The following is an 8,652-nucleotide window of genomic DNA, read 5'->3' on the forward strand; positions in this document are numbered from 1 at the left end:
TATTGTGCAACATCGACAATTCAGTTGACATCCATATCTAAAGCCATAAATATTACATATACTAAAAAAAAATGAAGTACTTACGAATCTCCAAATGGGCATATCATGAATCGGTTATCTTCTTCACCTGTGTTTCCGTCATTATTCGATTGTTGCGCTGGATAATAAGGTGGAACAGAAGGAGATGGATCTAAAGGAGATGGAACTGGAGGAGATTCAGTTCGCATGTGGCCAAGTCCCCTAACATGTTCTTGAGTGTTGGAAGAAGGGCCAACGTGTCCATATTGTCCATCAGCATATAGTGGTTGAGGGTTAGATGAAAGGACAGGGGAAGAGGAAAGCGATGGGGACGAGGATGAGGAAGGGGTTGGACTTCTATGCATGTGACCTCCACGTTTATACTGACAAGTAGAAAGGTTAGACAAATATGTACAAAAATATGAACACGTATTACGGACACATAATGACGTACATGACGAAGCTTACCATTTTGGTTCAGAAGCAGAAAATGTTCCTTCTTAATTAGCCAATGCCGAGTGTTTATGACGTACAATTTCCTACGAATAAATATACTATAAATCGCACTCATTTTGATATCAAACATCAATATATAAGCATGATATGCCATGCTAAGCCGACAATAGCCATAATTAACCACACGATCCACTTTCAAACCACACGATAATTCATCAAGTACAAGAATGACCATGAAACATCAATTTCAGCCACATGATCTTCGTTCTCGGCCACACGATCATCAATCAAAGTGGGTGGCCACAGGCATTATAAGTCATTCTGTGAAGTTTTGAAATTTTTTAATTTTTTAATTTTTTTAGGCGTCTACAAAAATTTAAATTTATATCAAAGTGGGTGGCCACAGGTATTCTAAGCCATTATGTAAAGTTTTTTATTTTTTTATTTTTTTGGGCACCTAAAAAAATTTAAATTTTACTAAAAGTGGGTGACCACAGGTATTATAAGCCATTCTGTGAAGTTTTAAAATTTTTTTGGGCACCTAAAAATATTTAAATTTCACTCAAAGTGGATGGCCACAAGTATTCTAAGTTATTCTGTGAAGTTTTGAAATTTTTTATTTTATTATCATTTTTTAATTTTTTTTGCACCTAAAAAAATTTAAATTTCACTCAAAATGGGTGGCCACATGTATTTTAAGCCATTTTCTAAAGTTTTGAAATTTTTTATTTTATTATTATTTTTTAATTTTTTTGGGCACCTAAAAAAATTTAAATTTCACTCAAAGTGGGTGGCCACGGTTATTTTAAGCCGTTTTGTGATATTTTGCAAATTTTGGTTTTTTTTATTTTTAAAAAAAAATTCACCAAATTTAATATTTTCCCAGAATCTGACTTTTTTTAATTTTCTGGAAATTTTTATGAATTTATCGAGAATTTATCAATTTTAATGCATTTTCTGAAAAAACGCTTAATTAACCACACGATCGTCATTGAACGCTTAATCGGCGACATAATCGACAAATTAACTAGGCGAACATCGATCAAAGCCACATGTAATCCTGAAATCGGCCCCTAACTTAGCCAACCAATTCGACACTAAACAATCCCTAAACAAGTCCAATTAATACTCATTATACTAGGTAGGGTTTAAGGAGTCGTTTACTTGGTTCAAGGCCAAGAAAAACCAAACAATAATAATATTTTGGCAGGTCAGCAAGTGGGGGGCTCAAGTGGTGGCTAGTTGGCCAGGCGCTCGGCACGGCGCTCAGCCACGGCCGGGCGAATGACGGTGGAGCCGGGCGGCGGCCGGGCAGCCGATGGCGTCTGGGCAATGGCCGGGCGGCGGGCCGGGCGGCGATGGCGCTGGCGCGGCTGGCGTTAGCGGCGGTGACGGCGTCGGGCGGTGGGCGGGCGCGACGGTGTCGTGCGGCGGTTGGACGGCGACGGCTAGGCGGCGACGGCGACGGCAACCGCTCGGACGAGGATGGGCAGCGATGATGTCTGTGGTGGCCGGGTGACGGCGTCGGGCGGCTGTCAGCAAAGTGGCGAGCTTGGGCGAGGCCGGGCGGTGACGGCTTCGCTTGGTGGCCGGGCGGCCGTGAGGCGGGCGGGCGGCGAGCCGCGCGGGCGAGCGGGCGGCACTGGGCGGCAACGGCGGCCGCCATCGGGTCGCGGCGAGCTCGGGCGAGGCCGGGCGGCGACGGCTTTAGTCGAATGCTTGGGCGGCCGCGAGGCGGGCGGGCGAGCAAGGCGGCAACGAGCTCCGCTGTGCGAGCGGCGAGCACACACGCGGCAAGCAACGACGGCGATGACGGTGGCGAGCCGCCGGCGGGGCGCGACGACGGCGGCGGCGAGCTGCCGGGCGGGCAGGCGACGACTGCGGCGGCGAGCTGCCGTGCGGGCAAGCGACGACGGCGATGGCGGGCTGGCGCAAATGGTCCACGGTACTCGGCGACGACAACGGGAAGAAGAAGAAGAAGAAGAAGAAGAAGAGGAAGAAGGGACAAAGTCCGAAAAGAAGAGTGGACGTGACAAAATTAGTGTCGTAAAATGAGTGACAAAATTAGCAACGATCCAAATCCAATGGAAAATAGAATATCGCTAATGTCATCGCACGAATAATATTTGAGTTGTCGTCATTTAGCGACAAATTTTCCGACGATCAATTAAATTAATAAGAATAATCGACAACAACAATAATAACAACAACAATAATGATAATAACAATAACAATAATAACAAGAACAATAATAATAATTATGACAACCAAAATAACACTTGTCGCAATAATAATTACACATCATTAGTGTTTTGTCACAAAAATTTTAATCTTCATCTTCGTCTTCGTCTTCGTCTTCCTCTTCATCATCATCTTCTTCATGAGCATCATCTTCATCATCTGTCTCAAAATCAGATTCTGAACTATCTTGTACATTTAATTCGCAAATTTCAGTTAGATCCACATCTATCATTGCTCCACATGCATCTCGTAAAGTTGGAATGTTATATTCCTCAGTTTTAACCGTGTTACAAACTTCCTCTTGTTGATAGGCTCTATCCTTCTAGTGTTCCTCGATTTTTCTCCGTGCTTTGATTTTACATACAGCCCACCAATCAGCTTTGTCACGTTTCAAACTAGGATATGATGCATAATATACTTGAATTGGTTATTGTGCCAAGACAAATGGTTCATATTTCATATACCTTTTTTTGTGATTTATTTCAACCAAATTAAACTTCGTATGTACCTTCATTCCTTTGACGGGATCGAACCACTTGCACTTAAATAACACAACCCGCATCATTAAAGGTCCGGGGTACTTTATCTCTATGATTTCATCCAACAAGCCATAAAAATCATCTTTTGAACTGCCACTATTGGATGACCGAACACACATACCACTATTCATTGTGGCTTTTCCCATTCCATATTCTTGAGTGTGAAAATTATATCCATTTATGAAATATGCTGGCCAACTTCGTACTCTTAACTGTGGACCCCATGACAGATGATATAGCAATCCTTGCTTTCCAAGTTCATCATGATTACTATGAACCTAAGGTTACACACGCAAGGTCAATAATATATTTTTTAATAAATGATGTATAAAATTTAAATAACTGGGTTTTGGTCCATAGGCAACTTACATATGTTTTGAACCATGCTGCAAATTGTTCATTGCACAAACGGTCAAACTCATTTGATGGTAGTCCATACATTGAAGTTTGGAAAATCCTAGTAATAAATACCATTTATATATTAGCAAATATTTGACACACAATACATATATTTGCAAAATTACACTTACACGGAGTATGACTCGACTTCTGGGCAGTTCAGTAAAATATATGTATGGGCTGCATGCAATTATTCGCCTGTTAAGTAACGAAACTGACATGCGCCGCTTGGTCGACCCAGATAATTGAAAATAGAGAATGCTTTGCAATATGGATCACTTGGGCCCTCATCATTTCTGCCTGCTCTCCGCCTCTTGCACTACACGTGCGGCTCAAAATAGTATGATGCAAATGTTGTCATTTCTTCCACAATATATGCATTACAAATTGAAGCTTCAACACATGCCTTATTCTTCACTTTTTTCTTCAAATGATATAAGAATCTAGTTGCAATAGAAATAAACTTATCGGAACATAATATATAATAAAGTAATTTTAACTTTATTTAAAAAAAAATTACCTCTCAAATGGATACATCTATCGAAATTGGACGAGACCTGCAACTTTGGCCTCATAAGGCAAGTGAACTAAGAGATGCTCTATCGAATCAAAAAACGATAGAGGAAATATCATTTCTAAATTGCAAAGAATAATTGAAATATCTCTCTCCAGTTTCTCCATGTGTGATGCTTTTAACACTGTCGAGCAAATATCATGCAGGAAATTGCTTAACTCTGTAATGGCGCCCCATGCAAAGTTCGGTAAAACTTCCTTGAAAGATATTGGAATTAGTCTTTCCATCAATATGTGACAATCATGACTCTTCAAACCTGTCAACTTGCATTCATTCAAATCAACACATCTCCCGAGGTTCGAAGCATATCCATCAGGAAACCGCACAGATTTCATCCATTGACAAACAACTCGCCTCTGCTCCTTATTCAATGTATAAACTGCTTTTGGTTTTGGTCCCCTGCTGTTTGCATGCACATCTAGTGTTGGCCGATCACAAATATCTCTCATATCTTTTCTTGCGTTCAAGTTATCTTTTATTTTTCCGGTGACATCCATCACAGTATTTATAACATTATCGAAAACATTCTTTTCTATGCGTATGACGTCAAGATTATGATGAATAAGATGGACCTTCCAATACGGTAGATCCCAAAATATACTGCGTTTTGTCCACTTATGTGTACTTCCATATGCAAAAGTCGTACCGTGAGGGTTCTGAACAACAGTTGGAAAGTCCCGCTCTCAAATTTGCTCGCCGGTCAACCTCAATGGTGGACGTGTTCTTTCAGTCCTATTCTTGATGAACTCTTTTTTATTCCTTCTGAATGTATGATTTGTCGGTAAAAATTATCTGTGACAGTCAAAATAGCTAGGCTTCTTTCCATGTTTTAATCTAAATGACTTTGATCCCAGCTGTACTCCATCCAGATAACATTCCGTAAGCTGGAAAGTCATTTATCGTTCAAAGAAGAGCAACCTTCATTATAAATGTTTGATTGGTTGAAACATCATATGTAAGGACACCTTCCTCCCATAGCCGTTGTAACTCTTCAATCAATGGTTGCATATAAACATCTATTAACTTTTTCGGATTTTGCGGGCCAGTCATGATCAATGTCAAAAACATATAAGGTGTCTTCATGCACGTACCAGATGGAAGATTGTACGGTGTTAAGATAACTGGCCAACATGAATAACTTTTTCTTGATTTCCCAAATGGGGCAAATCCATCGGCACAGAGACCTAACCTGATGTTTCGAGGCTCTATCGCAAACTCAGGGTATGTTCTATCAAAATGTTTCTATGTCTTTGCATCTGAAGGATGACACATTAGATCATCTTCTGTTTCATGATTTGCATGCCAAGTCATGTGTTCAGCAGTGGCTTGAGACGCATAAAGCCTTTGCAATCTGGGGATTAAGGGCAGATAAAACATTTGCTTGCATGGTCTACGCTTCTGATTACGACCCGGCCTCCTGTTAATCTTGTACCTGGGTTGGCTACAGAATTTGCAAGATTCTGCATTTTCATCATCTCTCCAATATAACATACAACCCTTATTACATACATCAATCCTTACAACCGGAAGACCTAAGTTATCCACTAGCTTTTTCATATCGTAAAAATCACTTGGCATGATGTTATCACGAGGCATTGTTTCCCGCATTACTTCAACAAAAGAGTTAAAGCAATCTGCAAACACATTATGCTCTGTCTTGATATTTAACAGTTTTGCTGTCACTGATAACTTAGTATGGTTGTCACAACCTGCCCATAAAGGTTCATTTGCTGCTTTCATCATTTCCCAGAACTGATTAGATGAAAAAGCTCCATTACACACATTCTTATCAAAACCCGTTACTCCTATCTCTTCCAATTGTGATGCATGACTAGTACCCACTTGTTCAAGTGTAGGAGTAAAACTAGTACTTGCATGGTTCGATTCTGAAACAAAATTCTGACCAGCTGCATCAATCACCATCCTCTCGTATGGGTTCAATTGGTCATAATAGCTACATTCTTCCCTAACTAAAAATTGGTCACTTCTTCGATATCCTTCATCAGATATAAATGGTTCACCATGGCAAGTCCAATTATAATAATTCGGAGTAAACCCAAAACTACAAAGATGTTTTCTAACTTTATCACACACATTAAATTTACCATTACCGTACTTTTTACACGGACACCTTAACTTATTTCCATCCATGAACTCATATTTAGTACTAGCAAAGTCTAAAAATAGTTCCAACCCAGTACGAAACTCATCGGTCAATCCTCGACGTCCAGGTAAGTTCTTATTATACATCCAAGCCCTGTCTCTTTGCATTGTATCTGTATTAAAATAAAAAAATCTCGTAAAATATTTAAAATATCATATCTACTGTTCTTAATTAAAACCATAAAATTATGAAAATTAAAATTTTGTTTTTCACGCAACAATTACTTTGAAATTGAAAAAATTACCATGTAAAGAAGATTTACCCAGATATTTGACTGAAATTTGATAGCAAAAAGTGATCAATTTAAAGAGAATTGCAACGTTCACTTGGATTGCGAAACCTTTAATTGGACACGTACCTAAATAAAAGCAAAATCACTTAACATTCATTTTTAAATAATTTTTTATTTTTTCCGAATTTTTAAAATTTTTTTTTTCTTATATTTTTCTCCGGTCGCCGGTCCGGCGACCGGCTGATGCCGGCGAGGCCGAGCGGCCTCGCCATGGCCACTAGTTCGGCGACCGGCTGACGCTGGCGAGGCCGAGCGGCCTGGCCATGGCCGCCGATCGACTTCACCGTCGCCCACTCGCCGACGGAGGTCGACCCGCGGCCACGCGAGGCCAGCTCGGCCTCGCCCGCCTATCCGGGGAGGCCGACCGGCCTTGCCATGGCCGCCGGTCGACCTCGCCGTCGCCCGGATCCCCGGGCGACGGCGAGGTCGACCGCCATGGGGGAGGCCGACCGGCCTCGCCATGGCTGCCGGTCGACCTCGTCGTCGCCCGGATCCGGGCGACGGCGAGGTCGACCGCCATGGGAGAGGCCGAGCGGCCTCGCCGGCCATGGGGGGAGGCCGAGCAACCTCGGCCCATGGTCGGCGAGGCCCCTCGGCCTCCCCCCATGGCCGGCGACGTCTCGCCGGTGGATCGGCGACTAGCCACCAAGTTAGAACAAAAAAAGAAAAAAAAAGTTAATAAAAAAAATTTTCACATCCAGCGATGAATAGAAAGGACAGGACCATATTAGTTGCATGTTTCGTCACGAAATTAGCTACGATACTTACCGGTGGAAAAGCTTTACCGAGATTGATTTCTGCGCGCACAGATTATTGAGAGAAACGAAAGAGGGAGAAGGGGGGAGAAAAGCGGGCAACGTGAGGAATCAGTATTGAGAGAGAGAAATTGATGGGTGGGGTGCATATGAAGAGAAATTAGCGACGAATCCGTTTTCGTCGCGAAATCCGTCGCAAATTGCGACGGATAAAATATTCGTCGCTACTTTCGTCGCAAAAGGGTAAATTTCGTTGCACAAATTAGCGACCGAAAATAAATCCGTCGCAAATTTGCGACGGAAAACTAGTCGTCGCTAATTTGCGACGGAATTAGCGACGACCAACTTTCCGTCGCAAATTTGCGACGAATTTTACCACGGAAAATAATCCGTAGCAAATTTGCGACGAATTTTGCGACAGATTATTTTCCGTCGCTAATTTGCAACGAAATTTGTGACGGAATTATTTTCTGTCGCTAATTTGCGACGGATTTAGAAATCCGTCGAAAATTCCATCGCAAATTTGCGACGAAAAATTCCCCGTCGCAAATTTCCATCGCAAAATTCATGTTTTTTTGTAGTGTGGACATACATGTGATTGAAAACCTAGAAAATTATGAGACCACAACACTATTTCTTCGTCAATTCCTATTGATGCCAATTAGACGGATACACTGTCGTCCCTAAATGGGTCTCAGAACTCGGTAAGCATGGAAATGCCAAAAAACCATACCCACGCTACAAGTTTAATAGTAATAAAATGCATTTTGTTCGCCAGAACATGTGATTGGGCATCGTATAAGTTGTGTGGTTCGACTTTTGATGACATATTAAATTGAATAAAGTCAATATTGAGTCCAGGCAAAACCTTAGTCACAATGATCTCCTTATCTATAATTGGGTTGAGATTGATATTGTTGAGAGAACCTCATAATATGTTTTGTGAAGTTAACAAAACTTTCCATGATTTATATCGATATTGATAAATACAAGAAATGTTTATGTTGTAGGTAATATTCACGCTGAAAGAATTCTTTATGACTAACAAACCTTCACAAACAATTCTTGAGGAATGGGAAGTTCATATTTGACTTGGAAGTATCAAGGTTTTATGTCTACATAACTATCGTTGTCAAAGTGTACTGGTTAGGACAATTGATCATATCCAAGAAGCCGGAAACAACAAACTGTGTGAATATCAGCAAGGCGAATGC

The sequence above is a fragment of the Syzygium oleosum genome, unplaced genomic scaffold (genome assembly GCF_021117445.2).
Source record: "Syzygium oleosum isolate NSW1041296 unplaced genomic scaffold, Sole_v2.1 Sole_v2.09, whole genome shotgun sequence".
Classification (NCBI taxonomy): Eukaryota; Viridiplantae; Streptophyta; class Magnoliopsida; order Myrtales; family Myrtaceae; genus Syzygium; species Syzygium oleosum.